Genomic DNA, 20,892 nt, shown 5'->3' with positions numbered 1-20,892 from the left:
TGTTCAAAGCACTGGTAGATTGTAGGCATATATGAATGAATGAATCAGATCATATATCCAAATAAATACACGTTTATCATCTCTTTCTTTGTCTTTTTCCCCCTGCATAATAGTAATCAACCGTACTGTAAATGTAATGCATGAATTAAGTTCTCAGACAATTTCACTTAGTTTTATAAAAATTGAATGGATTTTCCTTTTAATAAAGACAATTCGATCAACCACAACAAAGTTTTTGTGACTTCCCCAAAGAGGCTCCATGCGAAGGAGAAATGACCGCATTCATAACAGACAAAAGTCAAATAAATATCGATCAGCTTGATTGCTGCCATGTTTTATTCATAAGCGCACATGTGTTTACAAGCGGACACGCAGTATTAAAAAGCGGAAGCGGAAGCGCTTCCACACTACCAAGTCGTTCCCAAAGTCAGACGTTACAAACGCTAGGAAGCACTCGAGCTAGCACTCTAGTCTCATCTCCATAGGACGCGACTAGCAAGGACGCGTCCTAGCAAGGCTGCAGCCTTCACTTTGGGAAACAGCCGGTATCTCGCAGAGCGCTCAGAGAGCAGATGTTCTCGTGTGGCAACATCGCCCTCTGCTGTCCACATCCGCTCACTACACACACAGGGACGCAAGATCACACGTGACTTCCTTTTCACCAACTTGACATCAAACAGTAGTTACACACACACACACACACACACACACACACACACACACACACACACACACACACACACACACACACACACACACTCTCGCGCACACAGTAAGATGAATTGAATGAATACTTTTTTCGTTTTGAAGTATGAATCTAAATCAGTCAAATCAGACTCATCCCTTTAATAGAGCTGAAATAGCCTCTCACTGTTACCAAGGCGACCAGAGGGCGCCGAAATTAGCTCCCCTGCCAAGTGTTTTTCTTAATTAGTTAATTGGTTGCATCTGGTGCGTTTCACTTAAGAGGGAACCGGACGATCACAGAATCCAGAACGCGTGTGTACTGTTTCGAGGTCCGTTGTGACTTATTTGACATCTCTTCCTGGTTCACAGGTTAAAGACTTTTTGAAGTAAAAAGGAGCATCTCATCTGAACCTGATGTGAGTATAATTGTGTGGCAAAGCACAACTGACGTGACTTGTATGTTGAATATAATTCACTGAGAATGTGTGAAAGAAATCGGGGATTGTGGTGGTTTAACTCATTTCAAATTTAAATTACCTGAAAGTAACATTTTAGAGACTATACATTCAAACTTGTCAAAGTAAAAGGTAAATCCCTCTTGACTAATGCAGTCAAATAATTACTATAACTTGTATTAAAAAGCTGGATTAGTTAATTATCAAATTATTTAAAAGTTGGATGTTCCCAAAAGCCCTTCATTTGTATTGTCATTCATTTATCTGATTTAATGGAGATGGTAGATGTTGCACTGTGGGACAGTGCCCAAGTTTGGGGACCATGAGTAAACTGTTCCTTCCTTTTAAAGGACTATCATGGATATTTAACTGCAGTTCTGTGAGTATCCCAACTTAACCATGAAGATGAACTGCAAACTGTAAGTCATAAGTTTCTCATTACTCTTGGGCACATTGATGTATTTTGGCTTCCTGGTGAGTTAACCCGTTACCTGAAGGTTGATCTGAGTAGTAAGGATGTTTTATTGGTTCATGGGTTACTTTGGCGTTTGGTTTGGTTTATGTTGGTTTTAATGATTTGTTAAAATCGTTACAGGCTCCAAGTTATTGTTGTAAGCTGGAGTAATGGGTTGGGCTCTGTTATCTTCAGTCTTCTTTCCAGCTACTTTCCTGAGCTCTGCATCTTCATCAAATGAGTGTTGCTTTACTGATGAGGCTGTGTTCTGAGTGAGCAGGGGTGCATACTGGGATACAGAGCTGTCTCAAGTCTACAGGTCTGTAGGCACGCCCCCTCAGGGGAAACCAAGTGTTTGAGAAACCGTCGTGACGTCAGTTACATGGACTGGAATGTTCTTAAAGATGGAGACAGGGATTCAGAAGGAGAAACACCAGGGGGGATGAGGGGGCTCTTCATCTCAACGACTAAAACACAACTTCAGTCTGACGCAGAGAACCATGGAACACATTCAACAGTCCCCTCCAGGCATCGTGACTCCTCAGGAACAATTTCATTTCCAAGAAGATCTTATTTGGGGCCATCCCATGATGGATCCTGCTCCTCAAGAGCCACCCCCCTCCACTGGGTGGTCTTCTGAACAGATGACCTCCTTCCTGTCCTCAGGCTGACTAAAGCTGCACCGTTTGCATCTGTGAAGGCCCCTCATTCAGGAAACCACTGGACTACAAGGACATGACTTCAGAGATGTTGAATCAACCTGGGACACATTTTGGAGACGCCAAGCATAATCCATCACCAATGTGGGACGCCACTGAAGAATGTTGTACATAATTTACGTCTCTGGAGACATTGGTTGTTCTGTTCTGGGTGCCCTGGCAGGAGAGCAGGGGGTGTATGTTGGGATGATATTTGGCATGAGGTTTTTACCCTGCATGATTGTTTGGTCTTTTGTGTGTGTGTGTGTGTGTGTGTGTGTGTGTGTGTGTGTGTGTGTGTGTGTGTGTGTGTGTGTGTGTGTGTGTGTGTGTGTGTGTGTGTGTGTGTGTGTGTGTGTGTGTGTGTGTGTGTGTGTGTGTGTCATGAGATGGATGATTTTTGAGCATCACTAGGGTTATACTGTGTGTGTGTCTCCCACACACACCTGGCATGGGGTTCTACGCATGTTTGGTTCCACCTGGCATGGGGTTCTACGTGCGTGTCCTGGGTTCTATGTCTGTGCGTCCTGCTTGCTTTGACAGTGATAATGTTCATACGGGCCGTCTGTGTGGTTGGCTTGGGATATTGGACTGGTCAACTAAATCATACCTGACGGACGGCCACATGTTTACTTGAGGCCTCCAGTAGACATGAAGAGCCCTGAGTGACGCTCCGGAGCGAGATTATCCAAATCAAGTGTAACAGGATGCAAGTGGCATGTTCAGATCAGTGACTTCAAACTAGGACTGCACCAATCAGGATCAATGGAGGATGGACACCTAAAGGCATTCCACAAGGAGTCTGAAGTTGGAAAGGAGGGACCTAAATGGGTATTCAAGATGACCTTCAGACCTGTGATGAGACGGCTCTTCCTACCTGGCTGGATTGATGGAGAGCCCTGTGGATCTTGTCTTGCTCTCAGTTGCACGTCTTCTCAGGCTGTACTGTATTTGTTTCGGACAGGACTAGCTGAACTATTGGTTCCCTTAAATCAGAACCAATCTGGGAACTCCAACTAGTGCGCACTTCGAGCTCAAGGTGTAAAGAGGAGAATGTTTCAAAGTGTTCCATGGTACTCTGATGAAGACCGTTGTTGTGTTCCACTGGCTGAGAGGAAGAACCCTCACATCTTCCTCTTGGCCTTTCTCCTCTGAGAATCCTGGCACCATCTTGAAGGATATTCCAGCTCATGTAACTGATGTCACGACAGATTCTCAAACACTTGGTTTCTCCTGAGGGGCGTGTCTATAGAACTGAAGACTTCAGACAGCACTGTATCCCAGCATGCATCTCTGCTCACTCAGACCACAGCCCCATGAGTAGGATGCAACACTCTAGTGATGGAGATGTAGAGTTTTATAAGTAACGAGGGAGCAGACAAAGGTGATTAACACAATGGCATGTCAAGTCTGTAAATCTTTAAACCATGAAGATCGGTTGGATAGTTCAGGAATTGGGCTATTTTTATTATAGGCAGTCCTTTCACTCAGATTGCCCACTTCTCACTGGACCTGTACGTGTGTGTGCTGGCTGGCATGATTTGCTGTTGGTGATGAGGCGGTCAGGGTGACGTTGCAGGGCTATGGTCGGCTCTCTGTGAGCTCAACGTTTAGATTTTCTTTTTATGGTTTGTACCCTGAATAATCTAGATAATTGTAAAATGTAGACACGGTTTTGTATTGAATGATTTTAGGTTTAAAGTTGTTGTGGGACGTACATGCTAGTTTGGTTCTTCGTACGGTTTTGAGTGATATAACTTGTACACACTGGGTGCATAATCTAAAGGTACACTGAATAGTAGTAATGTCCAACAGCAACAAACGGATCACATCAAGGTAAGTCTGTTGGCTGTGTTTTTAATGAAGACCATCGCTGGACTTCAGGATCTTCCTCCGTTCAGCTCAAGGTGAGGCGCTGGTTATGTTTTTTCTTTGGTTGGTTCCGGCCGGAATGTTCGGATTCCAGTCGGACGGTTTGTGCTTCCCGCCGTGGAAGGTTCTGAGTGCGGTCACTTGATTTAGTCTCTCTTAGCATAGAACGTTGTAGTCTTGGCAACCATAAGAAACCACCTGGCAGTTAGTTGGACGGGAGTCCCCTGAGGGAATCTGGCGGAACTGGATTGTATTTGCGTAACCTCGAGCCGTTGCCAACGTAAACTATTTTTCAGTCGTTTCCATTGGGAATTGTTGCCCCTTATCTTAAACAACTTAAGTTTGATATTAAATACATACTGACACGTACGTCGTACAATATGTTGATAATTTCCGATGGTTGCTTGCGCCGTACTTTTAACCACGTTGACGTGACGGGACTCTCGCCGCGTACAAAACGGCGTTCTACTTGCGGGCCCATTTTTGACATCAGTGAAGGCTGAAAATCATTTCAAGGTGGAAGACAATTTGACATTTCTTCAACGGAACCCAGCACCTGAATATGGCGAGTAATATATTTGATTTAATATCGATACTGCTTGGTGTTCTTTGTTACTTCAGCTTTTGTACGTTCTAAATATCTGCTGTCATTAATTGCCACGGAAGTTAAACCCTACCCAATGGAATGACGTTAAACAACGACTTTGGTGCAGAGTTACCAACTGGATAATATCAAAGCTAAAATAATGGCCGTCCTTCCCACGTGTTACTGTAGAAGATACTCTAGAACTGTACAAGGTTAAGAAGGTAACATATAGTTTGTCGCCAAGGTGTCTGCCTCCTCACCCAGAGCCAGACCTCCACCTCCTCACCCAGAGCCACACCTCCACCTCCTGTCAGAAGTCCTCCAGAACAGGTCAGTGCTCTGGTGTGTGAGCAGAGTCTTCTCAGGTCCGTTTCAATGCATGGCCTGAACCACTTCTTTAAACTTGTGGACTGCTCTGTGTTCATTCCCAAAAACGGGATGCTCATGTCTGGTCCCTCAAGTCCTTTCTAGCCTTGAGTTATAAAATAATAGTTCAATTAATTGTGTAACTCGGTTTCGGATGAGTCAATTAAGTTTATTGTTGGGCAACTGCTGATATAAACCTGCTGTGTAGCTGAAAGGCGAGGCTGAGAGGCTGGGGACCGGAGGCTTGTGGTGCCAGGATGGACCGGAGACTGAGGCTGGAGACCAGGGGCCTGCAGCACCGGACCAGAGGGTAACCATCACCAAGCTCATCTGAAACACTAAAATCCACGGTAGTTTAGGTCTGGTTTTGATCATCTTATGACTTTAAATCTGTGCCAAGCTGTGATTTGAGTTAATTGATACGGGGGTTATGTAAGAGTCATATGAGCCATTATTGTTACTAGTGCTGCTACGACCGTAATGGATGAATTGCTGAACGAGACAATCTGCAGAAGTTGTCTAATTTAATTGTTTAAATATGTTTAAATTTGTCTTCCATTTTACAAGTGAACCTCAGATGCAGGAGGTGGGGTGTGTTGTGTCCCCAGGTGATTTACTGCTGAGACCAACTGTTTGTAACCAGACCAGGAATCCATGGCTGAAGGAGCTGATGGAGTCGTGCTGAATGAGCTGGTGGAGTAGCTGGTGGAGGCCCTGCCTGGTGGAGGAGCTGATAGAGGCCCTGCTGGTGGAGGAGCTGATGGAGGCCCTGCCTGGTGGAGGAGCTGGTGGAGGCCCTGCCTGGTGAAGGACGTCTGTCGTGGGGTAGATGGAGCTTGACTCTGAAGTGATCATCACACTCACTGCCACTTCTCGTAGAATACTGCTACCACAAACTACCACCGTTTGTACCATGTATACCAGACGACTACATCTGTTTTACAACATGTTGAAGCAAGACTTCCGCTGTTTGTTCCAGACCAGGACTCTGTCTGAGCAGAGCTGCTGGAGGAGCTGAGACGCTGGAGGACGACATCACTCTACCAACCAGGATCCTCGTAAGTTTGCATAAAATAAATAGAGTGGACTTGTTGTAACGCAGCATTAGTTTGTCCAGTACAAGTTACGGGATGCTACTGTGGTTGGTTACCAGACAAACTACAGCTGCTACTTTGTTACGCGCCATAAGAGCCCAACTACTCCTGTGTTAGTCACCTTTCATTAGAGACAAATTACTACTGTGTTTGTCACCTTACATTAGAGACGTTTGTAACCAGACCAGGAATCTGGAGGACTGATGGAGAAGCCGTACACCTGGAAGGCAAATCCTGAGGACAACTAGGACTCTACCATCAAGGATTCCTCGTAAGTTTGCATTATCTCGACATAGTGGACTAGGTAGGGGTTGGGGGTTCAACTCTCAAACCAATGGTGCCGGGTTAAACTCTCAAACCAATGGTGCCGGGTTCAAGTCCTCAGAATACAGTGATGCGTCCTTGAGCAAGGCGCCCTAAAGCCTGCCTGCTCCTTAATGACTTATCTTTGGTTCAGATCTTTTGAATATTGAACCTAATCAATGTCCTTGTTTGGTCCGGGCAGACACACCTAAGCTGAACCCGCCCTGATCCTGACATCCTGCTGGTCCCGTCTCCTCAGTTCATCTGCGCCTCGTCCTCTAGAAGACCTGCTGAGCTCAGCAGTCTGAGGCTGATGGATCAATGACCTCCAGTGGGAGTGATCTTCTTGACCCCACATGTAACCGTGTGCTTCCACACGCCTTTCTCTCACGTCTGTCACTAACCTCACTACTTCCTCTTCTTCTTCCTTCTCTGTGGTTCGAACCTTTACACTGGAGGCGCGTCTCCATGCCCTCAGAGGGTTCAGCGTTAGGGTTGAGAGTCAGGGTTTAGAGTCAGGGACAGAGCTGGTCAGGGAGGACTGCTTTTACACAAACCTCTTCACTTGCTTTCAGAATTGTGGTGACATTTTGAAAAGATTCATTTGGGAAAATGTTTTCCTCTGCTTTCCTTTACAAAATTGTATCAAACTTCTGTCAAGTGTTTTTGTTTATATATTAAAATCCCACATTGACTTCTACATGTTTGGTGCGTGTCATTTAATTGTCCGTTAAATTGGTTAATGTCAAGCTAAATTCCTGCAATATATTTACTATACATGATTGTTATTCAGCAATGTTCACATAATCCATTTTGTAAAAAATGAAACCTCCATATTACTAAATTCAAGCCTATTCATGCATTTAACAATGTACATAGGCCTACTGCCCCGCATGCCATTCTCTGCTACTGCACGTTCAATCCACCAACCCGTCTCACATCAATGTACTATACTAGCATGGTTTCTCCCTGGGGGGCGTTTGCACAACCTAGGGGGGCGCTGGAAACGTGACTCCATTTTTTTTTTGGGGGTGAAAAAATACCTGAAATAAATAGCCTATTTTCATTTATTGCTATCTAACCCCTCTACCGTCTCAGCTACTTTTTACTGTATGCGCAGTGGAACAGTGATAATACAGCGCGGTTCGGTCCTGCACACGCCCGGACTCCCGTTACATCAGCTATCGTTATGATCTCTATAGTAACACTGAACATAACCCAAGTTCGCGGGTTAACAGTTCAATAACCAACACAACACAATCAAACATGGCCGATAGCAAGAAAAAAATATCAAATGTTGTTATAGCCCGTTTTCCTCCTTCCTCTTGTTCAGTTCCAGCTGCTCGGAGCGTAGTCGCCACGAAAAGACTGTTGCATTTCAAATGCAAAATATATAGGCCTTATTAGGCCTAGCGTGCGATCGGTTTTCTTGGAGTCCGCGTTGCCCGGGCCGCGGTGCCCGTGGTTCCCGGGCCATTCATTAATTTGTTCACGGGGCATGGCGGGAGTCAGGGGAGACGCGGGAGTGGTCGCTGTGCCCAAGGTCACTGTGCCCCGGCCGCAGGGTGCCGCGGCCGGGGCACGACGTGGGACGTGGCGGCCGGGAGTCGCGGGAGTGCCCGCACCGCGGTCACGGTGAATGAATGTTCAATCCAATCATTTCTTCCTCAACTCTTTTCTTGGTCGGTCTCTCTCTCTCGCTCTTTCTCGAAGTTTTATTGCATGATGTCATGAATATTCATGAATATTTTTATATTTTTTGCACCAAAACCGACTCAGAGGGCATTCATTTGCTACTAGTGACCAACACAAAATCAATGAAAAACGATGCACTGACAACTTTAAGCAATATAACACGAGAACGGCAAATGTAGTTTGGTGTGAGACTGTTGTCCAGCAGAGGGAGCTGTCATACACCTTATTTATACAGGAATGTCTGTATTTACATTTTTAAAGGTTCATGTACTGGTCTAGTTTGTCTGCAAATAACTCTGCCTCCAGCAACAGGATTGGTCAAAACATATGAAGTGAAAGAAATAAAAGCCCAGTTCACCAGATCTGAGGTCAGCTGCGGTACGATTTTGGATCATGAATGTATTGAGTGAACGAAGTCTGAGCTAAATATTAACCACCTGGAACTTGGTGCGTTTCCTGGAGCTCGGAGGACGGCAGGACGCATGTTTACCTGGTCGATTAGGCCCTGAACGCAGACCCTGAACCCAGACATCCTAATCACAGACTCTGATTAGCCCTGAATATAATTTTTGGGTTAAAAAAATAAATAAAAGTAAAAATATTTAATTATTTATAAGTAGCCTAGTCTAGATAGTCCTTCTGGCAAGAGAATAAACAGTTTAAAAACATAACCTGTTCAGTGATGCCACTGCAGTGTTGGGAAAGTTCGCTATCATCTTCCCCTTTCGATCTTCTAAAAAGCCCCACTAGGCGTCTGTCTGTCCTGTGCTTCTGTTCTGATACTGCACCTGTCACATCTGCACATCAAGGCCAACGCTGCTCCGACGCATACATTTTTCATTCTGTGAAAGTTTTACTGTATGTATGAAATCTTTTATTTACTAAGAACCTTCTGTTAATGGATGTGCCAAGGGGTTTCACTTTTTTTTATGTACTTTCTTTGTAAAACAAAATAGCAGCGGTGGTTTTGCGTAGTTGTTGATAAGAAGTTGTTTACTCTACTTTAAGGATACTTTCTTTAAATTATCCAAAATTAAATTAATTGAAGGCTTCTGATGCAACGGCTTTCATGGTCCTTTTGTCCTCTCTGGGAGTTATGACAAAGGGAAAAGCTCGCTGAAGCAGCTGTCTGAAAATGAAAAAGTTTAAAACATTGATGACTTCTATCGATTCTTTTGAATAGTGCCTTCTCTGCGCGTTGCACTCCACTAAATTTGTTGTGGCCACAAAAGCAGAGGGGGGTGGAAAATTATATGGAGGATGATGAGGACAAATGCATAAACATCGTAATACGTTATCTATCCATGTTGGAGGCTATGAAACAACAGTGCTTATGTGAACGCACACTAGGAAAACACAACTTCCTTCAATATCCGGATATACATCTGAATGCGATCTACACAGGATGACTCAGTGTAATGGGCTTTAACAAATACAAACTTTTAAGAAGCCTTGAGACTGCTGTACGCGGTGAGGATGAAGAATTACCAAGAAAATACCAGAAAAACACAAATCAAGATCGAGTGAGGAAAGTAGACGTCAGAAGTTTCAGAGGTCGGCAGTCAGGAGGAATGGACTCCATGTCTTGTTCTGGGGTTTTAATCAATCCATATGAGAAACACAGTGGGTCATCGTGTCTCTGGTGTTTACAGCACTATCTGGAACCTAAGTGAATGACGGTAACCTATCTTGACGGGCCAGATAAGCATACTGTTAATCTCAAACCGTTTCAGGACAATCTGATTATAATGAAGGTCGGGTATTTTCTATCGATTACCTGAATGGTCCAGCTGGGTTACTTTACCGGGTAACCCATAAGAAATCCTAACAACCAACTAGCAATTATGTACATAACAATAAAAACCACTAGTCATGCCCAAAAAATCTTCCTGCAAAAATGCTATTATATCTGTTTGGGTGCACAGTCGTCTAAAACTTTGTGGGTTTATTCCACATTGGAATTATTCCACAGTGCTGCTCGACGAGTCCGTGGTATCAGCCCTGGTCCTCCTCCACTGAGCTCTCAGAGTCTGTGTAGACCCTTCTCCATCACCTGAAGGGAATGGTTCTTGGATAGGAGGGAGGATCACATGGCATCAACACGGTACAGGGAAGTATCAAAACACTAGCAGAACCACGTCAGAACCTACAATCATTAATCAATTAATAAAATGCTTGATTAACAGAAAATTGGTCTAACATAATTTTGAGAAGCGACTAATCGTTTAAGTCATTTATCAAATCCAAATATCAAACATTTGCTGCTCAATGTTTAATTTCAATTCAAATATTTGTTTCATGGATCATTATAATCAGAGGTTCTCTTAGCTGCTTGTCAGGTAAATCATGCATATTTCAGTCATCCATTTATACTTAATAATGAATCTATAAATGATAAATAATACATAATAATAAATCAGAATAAATTATAATTATAAATGAATCTATTAATTGAAAAGGAATTATAAGATGAATATGGATCGATGGATTTAGTGGTTAAACATTTGATCCTCCCAGTAGCAACATGTCTTCCCAGCCCCTAGATTACTATCAGTAACTGTATCCCTAATGATTAGCACATCATTTTGAGTTTTGCTTGCATCTCCTGTTCTCCGAATAGCCTTCTGATGAAATGGCATATCCCTCTCTCATTTGGTCATTCAATGACAAGCACATGAGGATGAGATGAAAATGAAAAAAGTTTTACAAGGAGGTATGGGCTCTTCCTCATTAAATCTATTCTCGAGACGAACTCCATGGGCAAGTTGAAGTGTCAATACATTTAAGCACAATATAAATGTGAAGGCATTCAGTCCAGCTTGCTGTCTTCTTTTCACCTACAGTTCATCGGATTTCTCTGGGTTGTCTTTGAGTTGCAACAACAACAGTATATTTCTGCACTTTTCAATCCATACAAAGTCAATGCAAAGACGCGATTCAAGGCAAATTCTCTGCCAGTAAAACCTGCCGTCCGATTTGATGAATGGCGCGGCACGACAACCTGGGTCATGTTGACTTTGCTTGATTCTACTTGCGAGAACAATTTGCACATCTTCAGGGAGTGAAGTCGATGTTGAACCGCATCATGGAGGAGACTTCCGGAGCTCCACTATGTATAATAACAATCAATATAATATAATGTCAATTATAATATCACGGCCAAAAGCTGTGTGCGACTGATATTATGAACCCTAACCTACGGCGTTTGGTTCTCCGATGTCTCCTGTACTTCCATAACAAGTAAACATTTGTAGTGGTGGTTTTCCTGGGCCATGGTTGAGATTTGAGTTGTTTGTAAGAGAGCCCCTCCCCTCCAATATGCTTCAAAACCCTCGCGCAAGTGTTTTGAAGTTTGCATCATCAAACTTGTTTACTCGCACGAATAAACATTGAGGTGTGAGCATTCGCCTCGCTTTTGGTGTAAACGCACACTTATCATCCTCTATATTCTGCACGATCCCTCAATGTTTGGAGAGGTGATCGGGTCGAGGGCAGACGGGACAGACGTCCTCTGTGTTGATCCCATTCTACACCGATCAAAGTCTGCGTACGGTGCTCTGCCCTCGCCACAGAACAATCAATAAACCGGCCGTCCGTCCAGAAACAGGTTCCTCAGGGGCTCGTCCTGGGCTCAGTTCAGCACCTCTCAGCTGCAATGCGGGTCACGGACGGCTTTTTCACTCTCTGGAGAGGGCTGTGGGGGTGCTGCTGCAAATGAGGGAGGAGGGGGCAACGGAAAACAGGTATCATTAGCTAGGCCCCGCTTGTAGATGGGTCACGGGCTGGTTGGAGGCCCTGAGCCTGGTGAGAACCTCCAGATCATGCATGTTCACATTTCGGTTTCTCCCAGAATATAAGTCTGGTCTAAGCTGTTACTTGCTTGGTCATGATCGAAAATACCTCCACCTAGCGCTGGTTGTCCCATCTGCTTTGATTGATGTCCTCTGAAGGTGGGTTTCAACTGCTCTCCAGGATGGTCTCAAGGCCTGTTGTGTAGTTTGCCAGCAAACTGGCAAACTACCCAACTACACAATTTCCGTTTTGTAAGGCAGCTGAAGTCATCCTCTCTGTTGTAGTGAACGAACAAAGAGAGTCTGGCTCGCCCACATTCCACATTCATTGTTCAATGCTAGATTTTGGTACTGAAAACGTAAAAAGTCTGAAAAAGTCTCTGTTAATTTGTAAATCTGAAATGGACACTAGTAACGAGTCAAAGGCTGAGATGCAAACTGAAGATGGAATACCTTCTCCACTGAGGTAAGCATAACTTCAAATTCTGTCTCCTTTGGTTTTACTGCAACATATATCCGACAGACTATTTAGTTTTTCTATTTAAATAGATACAACGCCATGTTTACATTTATATACGTCTATACTTTTCATTCTGCCTTTTTCATTCTTCATTCAGAGAGATTGCACTAAATGCGGCTGTATGACTCAGATACACTGGTCTACATTGACACAGTGACACAATTCTGCGACAGACATTGTAAATGGAGGCTGAATAGGCAGACAGAATTATGCATGCTGAGGGACATCCGAGAACGGAGAGACAAACTGAACCTTAATATTGCAGATGTCTACAACTCTTAACAATAGAGGGAGAGCCCTGGGTCTGTTCTCTGTGAACATGCTGGCCGCTGGAAGCGGTGGTGAAAATCTTGAGAAAGAGCTGGCTACTTCCTTGAACGACACTGTGACATTCAAGGCAAGTCAATTTGTATTTCTATTGCGCATTTACAGGCGGCTGAAATTTGCTCAGCAGTCGAGGAGTTAAGCGTGCGAGTGACTCGTTTGGAGACACTAGGGGTACTACCGAAACATGGGTCTGTGTTGAATTCAGGTGGGCGGTACGCCACTGCACACAAACAAACAGTTGCAGTTCAATGCTAGCAAACCCAGCGTGTGGAATCTGCCGACAGTTGGAAAAAACGACTTGTCAACAGAGGTGACGCCTCCGCCTCTCCCAGTCGCTCGGGGGGGAATTAAAAAGTTACAGGTGGAAGGAGTTCAGAGAACGGCATGTTTTTGCCGGTAGAGGCCCACTTCTCACAGAGGAACAGGAAGGAATGGAGAAGCTGGGCTACTTCCTGGAAGCCATAGAGAAGCTCGCTGTCGCCTCTCTCCACAAGGGTTGGTGGAGACGCTCTGCAGGAGCGGCATCCAAAGCATTGGAGCCAGCGTCTCCATGGCTCGGCTGCCCTCTACTCTACCCCTCTTCAATTTAAAGGAGATGCTCCCTCCTTCTTCCTACCTGACATCCAGAATGTTGATGTTTTTGAGTTGGAGTTGGACAAGTTCATTCAATCTACTGAGAAGATCTGCTCGGCAAGGGGAACAAGGTAGGAAGTCTCATTTTAAGCATCTAGACATGAATTCCTGAAGACGTAATGCAGCATTTTTTTTCTTTTGTCTTTTTTGCACAATTCTGAATTATTCTCCGGGTAGGCTAGTTTAGGGCAATTTACACGTGACCGAATCTCCTTTCCACCTTACTAACTCTATGTTAAAGTGATACATAATGCATTTTAATTTTCCTCAACCTCTTTTCACAGGATGGACCCGAACTTCAGACTGGTGTACCCGTTCCAGGAGAGATCCGTGCCTTGCTTCATGAACCAATTCACTGAGCGCCGAGCCAGAATCCATGTTCTCCTTGGAGACATGGAGGGCACGGCCATCCGGCTGGACAGGATGAAGAGGTGGCCTCAGATCTCCACCATCACCGGTAGCTCAGTTCGGTTGGTTGGTGGTGTCCTGGCCGTTGTGGGTCTGGCTCTAGCCCTTGTGACAGCTGGGGTTCCTCTGAGTCTGACCCTGGGTGGGCTAGGGCAGGGAATCACCATCGGAGTCAACAGTGCAGTCTCCGCGGTGACAGAGAGAGCAGTCAATAAACCCCAGGAGAAGAAAGCCAGAGAGGTTCTCTAAAGCTTAATTAAGGATATGAGCGACATCCCGGCTTGCCTAGAGGAGGTGTCCAACCAGAGGGAGACACAATGAGTGGATTATCTGGATGTTGTCAGGGGAGTCGGCCAGTTGGGGACAAAGATCATTGCAAGTAGCAGAAATATCAATACATTCTGTGGACAAAACGTCTCAGCTCTGAACGTGCTAGCAAATGAAGTGTCAATAAGAGTTAAAATGACTGGCCAGCTGGCGCTAAAGGACTATCAGGCATTTTCTAGGACACCTACAATTTCCTAATTCCCAGATATTGGGCAGGCAGCACTTAAAGGACCTCTGGCCCTCTTCAGACCAGCCAGTGCTGTTCGTATGACACTCAATTCCCTGTTTATCTGTTTGGACATATACATTATCTGTAAAGTGAGCGTAGGTTTGGCCTATGGGAACAAAAGTAAAGCCTCACAGTTCATCCAGGGCAAAACTTTTGCGCTCGGAGCTAGATTTATGGCAAAGCATGCATGGCGAAGCTATCAGCAGAGCTGGAGATTAAACTGTTAAAAGAAATACATAATACACTAACACAGATGGTCTGTATTAAGATGTGACACTCCAAGTGTTTCAATAGTTTAACAACATATTGTTGTCGTAATTTAGATATTTGAATGGTTTTACTCTATCCGTAAGTCCATTCATAACTACAAGCAGGGCCGTTGCTACAATTCCTGGACACAAGATTTACTGATGGGCCCCCCTGCGCTGAATTGTTGACGGGGGGGGGGGGGGGAGTGGAAGGAGCAATTGTTGACGGGGGGGGGGGGGGTGTAAGGAGCAATTGTTGACGAGGGAGCAATTGTTGACGGGGGGGGGGCGCTATGGTAGTACTATGGGCTGGTAGTAAAATAAAAAATAAAAATAAAAATATATATATATATATAATTTTTTTTTTTTTTTTTTTGTGGGCCCCCCTTGGGCTGTGGGCCCCTAGAATCGTCATCACCTTTCACCCCTTATCGACGGCCCTGACTACAAGGTATGATCTTCATAGAAAGGGACACTGTTACACTCTGGATTTTGTCGGGGATTGGGTTTTCTGTGGGCCTGTTTGTTTCTAGTATACAAGATTGTTGAACTAAGGGTAGGAAAAGTGACATGTCTTCCAGAGTCAATCTCAGTTTTCTAAAGTCTGACAGTTTGTGGCAAAAGTAGTGTCAGCTGCTTAGTGACATGGGCATTTTGAGCCATAGGGCTTGAGAGAGACACACACGTGTGTGTGTATAATTAATGGAGCTTCTTACACTTTCTAGCATTTGCTTACTTGAAAATATCAGTGCACATTCACACATACACACCGACACACACACACACACAGAGACACACAAACAGCTGTGCCTCCGCCCCCCCCTCACCTAAACATCAGTGCAGATGGATCTGTCTGCTCCCCCCCTCTCTCACCTGGGGGCTTGCTCCGAGATGCGGCAATCTGCCGGCTGTCGTTCCCCATCACGCTTCAATCCTCATTCCCCTCCATTACACTCTCACTGGGCCCCGGTTTCAATAACTCTGAAGAGACTTTGAAATCAACTTTGAAAAACCGGATAAGCTCGTTTGCTAACGAAGGGGCCTGTAAGCATTAATCTTTCCCTTGACTTGTTGTCTGTCACCTTTGTGTAATTTGCATCGCTATCCTTTATTTTAAATATTGTTTTGCGTAAAGCCTAGTTGTGGTTTTGACGTTATTGACTTTATTTGAGATGTTTTAGTATCCCTCTTTCATACTTGGGAACTCACTTTCAACATTTGGATTGAAGGTAAAATTTAAAGTGTAAATGTAAAATATAAATGTAACTAAAAATGTTTCTGTGATCAGAAAATAAAACAGTTGTTGCTGTAGGCTGCCACTTTTGATAAATACAACAAAATTAAGAGCAGTCCAGTTTATTTATGTTATTATTAATTTAATGTTTTAGGAGTTCTGATTTTTCATGTCCTACTCCAACCTTGTACGAACAGGCTGAAATTATAATTCCTCATCAGCAGGCATGCCTTCAGCAGAAGAGATATAAACAGAAATTTAAACTGTATTGGCTAGTAGGTTGAACAGTCTTGATGCTTATTCAGTACCCTTACATGATTGTGGTTTGGTAGCAAACCATCCCAAGATTTTAAGACTATTGTTACACTGTCCTCACTAGAAAAGGTGTTGGGTGATTGTATTTAGTAGATTTGAATATTGATTGAGATAGCTACTTGACTAAGAACTAAACGTCGTCCTATTTAACAAAAGGGGAACCTAACAAGATACCTCAAATAGAGCACTCTCCATATGTATATTTATGTACTTCTAATGATGTGTGTGTGTGTGTGTGTGTGTGTGTGTGTGTGTGTGTGTGTGTGTGTGTGTGTGTGTGTGTGTGTGTGTGTGTGTGTGTGTGTGTGTGGAGAGCTTGATCACGCTGGAAGAGAGAGAGAGAGAGAGAGAGAGAGAGAGAGAGAGAGAGAGAGAGAGAGAGAGAGAGAGAGAGAGAGAGAGAGAGAGAGAGAGAGAGAGACACAAAGGCTAATTCACGCAGGTGATAAGGCATGTCATTGGTTCCTTTGTGCGATGCTCCAGTTGCCACTGTTGTTCTTATGGCCAGACGCCTGTCTGTGACCATGCGTGCTGGCAAATATTAGCTCAGAAGGCACATGCTTTGTTGCTTGTCCCCCCTTCATCCAAAACAAACACACGTGCTCATTCAAACTCCCCCCGCCCACACACACATCACCCATGCACTGATACGTTATCGGTGTGTGTGTGTGTGTGTGTGTGTGTGTGTGTTTGTTTATGTGTGATAGTAAGTATGGAACAGTCAACTAGTGTGGTCAGTATAGCTTACAGTCATCAATTTAACCCAGCATCAGAAAATGTTGATGACAAATGTCACGCATACTTTGTAACGTTCAGCAAGACGCTTCACTAGAGCCGTCCAAAATCTTCACAAAAAGACAATGATGAGAAATGAACATACGTAACACAATTCATTCCTCTGATCATCCTGCCTTGTTGACGTAATATTTTATAGACGTAACATTGTTTTGCGCCTTAATTACGTCATTCCTTTTTTAACATGTTTGCTCGTTACTGGTGAAGCTGAGTGTGTGTGTGTGTGTGTGTGTGTGTGTGTGTGTGTGTGGTGTGTTGACTGTTCCTTTTAGGAAGAAATCAGAACCTCAACCGATATGTACGTTTGTTCATGTATTCGTGATAAGTTTGAGCTGGACCGTCGGGAGAGGCGTGTGTGTTTTATTTATCTGATACGTGTGGTCAACATCCTCCCGCTCTCTGCGTCAGTCGCTGCTCCTGCAGCGGTGGGTGTCCGCCAGGCCGAGTTGCCATTGTTGTCATTCTCCATCTCAAGTGGAACTAACAAGCCAATAAAACGGAGAGGAGGGAGAAAATGAGACAGAGGGGGAGAGCGAGTGTGTCTGGGAGGAAGCGTGGAGGGAGGAGATTGAAGCAAAGGGCGGGGGGAGGGATGAGGACACGACGCAGCAAATAAAAAAACAGGGACAAGACAAAAGGTAGGGAGGATTTGGAAGAGAGAGAGAGAGGGGGAGAGGGAGAGAGGGAGAGAGAGAGAGAGAGAGAGAGGGAGAGAGGGAGAGGGGGAGAGGGGGAGAGGGAGAGAAACAGAAAGGTAGAGGGTAGGCAGTGCTAAGAAAGAACAAAAAAGGGTGGAGAGGTGAGGAGGTTGTTCGGGACATCTGCTGTGAAATGGTTTGTTAGATTTTAAAACCGTATATGGCTATTCCACGCTTCCGTGGTTCCTCCTTCCCCTCCTCCTCTTCTCTGATCCTCAGTCCCTCCCCTCTCCTCTGTATCTCTCTATCGCTCCCTCGCTGTCTCTCTCCTTTATCTGTCTCTCTAACCTCTTGGCAAAGCTGGGAAGAAAGGGTGTGTGGGACTTGCTGAACCAAACAACAATGTGTGGCTCCTCTATAAGCTCTGCTCTCTGATTCTAAACAAGCAGCCCGTCTAAAGCAGTCAACCACAGAGTGCTTCTGTCACCTCTGTCCATGGATCTGCTCTCCTTGTGCACTTTGTAAGCAGACAGTGTTGTAAAAACAACTTTTTTTCAATTTATATACATCCAATTTGACCCGTCTTGTTACTGTGTTAGGGTAAAAAGTGTTTGAGAAATGAGAATGGATTTGTCTGATAGGCGAACAATGGGGAATCAAATAGCAGAGAGCATGAATGAGAGATGAAATGAGACACACAGCTCCTCACACACACACACACACACACACACACACACACACACACACACACACACACACACACACACACACACACACACACACACACACACATGAACACACACCCACATACACAAAGTAAATATTACCTTTTCCATAATCCCTCAACAATCCAGATTAATTATACAAGTAATTGGGGTTAATTGACGTTTGACAAGTAGTTATAGAAACATTATTATATTGTATTAACATCTTCGTTTTTTATAATTGTGAAATAATAATAATCACAATTGATAACTTATCCTTGATCATTGTATGACCTGAACAAGGATGTCTTTTGAGAATCCATGTGGATCAAAGGCAGTATGTTAGAATGATCATAACAACGTAATCCATCATTCGTTTTCTCTCTACATTAGCCTGGCTGCTCCATTAACATCAACATCCCTCCTACACCACTATAGCTGTTCATAGTGACGTCGCAGAGCCTTTGCTGCCCGTCATCACGCTGCTGTCTATTGTGATGTCCACAGTTAGTTGTTGCAGTTATTGCCTGTCTGCCTTCTCGTCCAGAGACGTGAGGAGGCTCTCTGTTGATTAGCTTAACAGCTTGTTGCCTAACAGGCCATGGGGTAACGACCTCTGGGGTGAACACAGAGCCATGTAATTAGGTTGATGGGACAAGGTGGCAACACATTGAGGCTGTGTGTGTGTGTGTGTGTGTGTGTGTGTGTGTGTGTGTGTGTGTGTGTGTGTGTGTGTGTGTGTGTGTGTGTGTGTGTGTGTGTGTGTGTGTGTGTGTGTGTGTGTGTGTGTGTGTGTGCAAATGTGTGTGTGCACGTGTGTTTGCGTGTGTGCATTTGAGATCAAGAGAGAGAGAGAGCTTTTGATAATGCCAGAGTTATTAAAATGGACCCAGTGATTATGATGCAGAAGTTATGAATAGAAAACCCATTAACACATCAAAAAACACCAATTGCGCTGTTTGATTGTTTTTTTTTGCCTCCGACTCTGTATCCTTACCCCTCGGTACTCCGTCTTCCTCCTCCTGCTCCTCCCTCACACACTCAATCATACCATCAGAGCGGGAGGATTGTATTCTCATTGTTGTGATCAAACTACAGCTCACTAGGGCCCCCTGTTATCAACCTGCACCTCCGCCTCTGTCACTCACTGATTGTCGACAGAAGTATTTCTTGTCAATTCGTTCTTGTTGAAATACCCATCTGTGTGTGTGTGTATGTGTGTATGTGTGCGTTGGAGTTTGTGTGTGTGTGTGTGTGTGTGTGTGTGTGTGTGTGTGTGTGTGTGTGTGTGTGTCTGTGTGTGTATTTGTGCACGTGTACATGTGTTGAAATACCCATCTGTGTGTGTGTGTATGTATGTATGTGTACGTGTGTGTGTGTGTGTGTGCATTTGTGCACGTGTACATGCGTTGAAATACCCATCTGTGTGTGTGTGTGTGTGTGTGTGCGTGTATGTGTGTGTGTGTGTGTGTGTGTGTGTGTGTGTGTGTGTGTGTGTGTGTGTGTGTGTGTGTGTGTGCATTTGTGCACGTGTACATGTGTGTGAGTGTGTGCGCAGCATGTGTGTGTGTGGCCTCTATATGTGCTGAATCTATAACACATGGGTCTTTTGCATCCTTTATGCTCTACTGGCCATAAAAGCCCTACCCCCCCCCCTACAAACACACACATCTTGGCCCTTCATCTGCACATTGGTGCTCCATGGGCCAGCGGCAGAACACACAGAGTAGGGGAGAGAGGGGAGAGCACTATGGAAAGGGGGAGTGAGGGGGCAAGGGAGGGGGAGAGAGGGGAGATCGCTATGGAGAGATTGAAGCTTTTTTTGACTAGGTGTTTAAAATCCACACACACGTCAGTCTAAAATACGTGGTCATCGTTTAAACATAGGCAACTAATGCTGACTTATATTGCCAGCTTATCCTCTTTTGGTTTATAAATCAACATTCTCTCAATTGCTAAATCGGCCAAGTAAGTTAAATACACTTTGAATAATAACAATAAAATAATAGACCTACAATATCTATATATTTGAAGCATAAAAGAATAAATAATACATTTGTATAATCACCTAGTTTGAATCGAAAATGATCAAATAAAAAATTTATTGACGGATGTAGTGCAGCTCATACGGTACCAAACCATTAAAGTACTAAAACTCTACTCAAACTCAGATTCAATTAGCAGCTTTTAAAGGAGAACTCGGAGAAAGAAACAATGAGAACTGAAACGTGCTTCCGACTCAGTGTCATGTTTCTCTTGGTACTTGTATCGTCAATTCTTTTAAGTCCTGTTCATTAAGTTCCACTCCGGGGCCGGGGAGCACAGCCCGCTGGTGGGGGTCCAGCCTAAGCTCTGAACAGCTGAGCGGTCCAGGGCAGAGCGGGACATCACTGGTTAATATCACTCACCCTCCCGTCAACATCATGCTCGTGCCTCGCTCCGGGGGCCCCGCGCTCGGTAACGGGAGCGAGTGAGAAACGAAGCGCAAGAGGCAGTGTGTGATGTTTTTATGG

General features: G+C 44.4%; 1 long non-coding RNA gene across 5 annotated transcripts; it reads left to right on the top strand.

Annotated features, from left to right (window-relative positions):
- Positions 1–939: 939 nt before the first annotated feature.
- LOC130390524 (uncharacterized) lies at positions 940–7,198 on the top strand. 5 transcript variants are annotated; one of them, XR_008896779.1, is made up of 7 exons: positions 940–1,103; positions 1,493–5,082; positions 5,327–5,428; positions 5,762–5,943; positions 6,098–6,176; positions 6,396–6,483; positions 6,718–7,198. It is a non-coding gene; the product is annotated as an uncharacterized LOC130390524 (long non-coding RNA). The 5 variants fall into 5 exon arrangements; XR_008896778.1 differs by having other exon boundaries at positions 6,380–6,483; XR_008896776.1 differs by having other exon boundaries at positions 5,762–5,965.
- Positions 7,199–20,892: the final 13,694 nt, after the last annotated feature.

The sequence above is a fragment of the Gadus chalcogrammus genome, chromosome 10, assembly GCF_026213295.1.
Source record: "Gadus chalcogrammus isolate NIFS_2021 chromosome 10, NIFS_Gcha_1.0, whole genome shotgun sequence".
Lineage (NCBI taxonomy): Eukaryota > Metazoa > Chordata > Actinopteri > Gadiformes > Gadidae > Gadus > Gadus chalcogrammus.
Note: the sequence above shows the minus strand (reverse complement) of the source record. Positions and strands in the feature narration are given on the sequence as shown.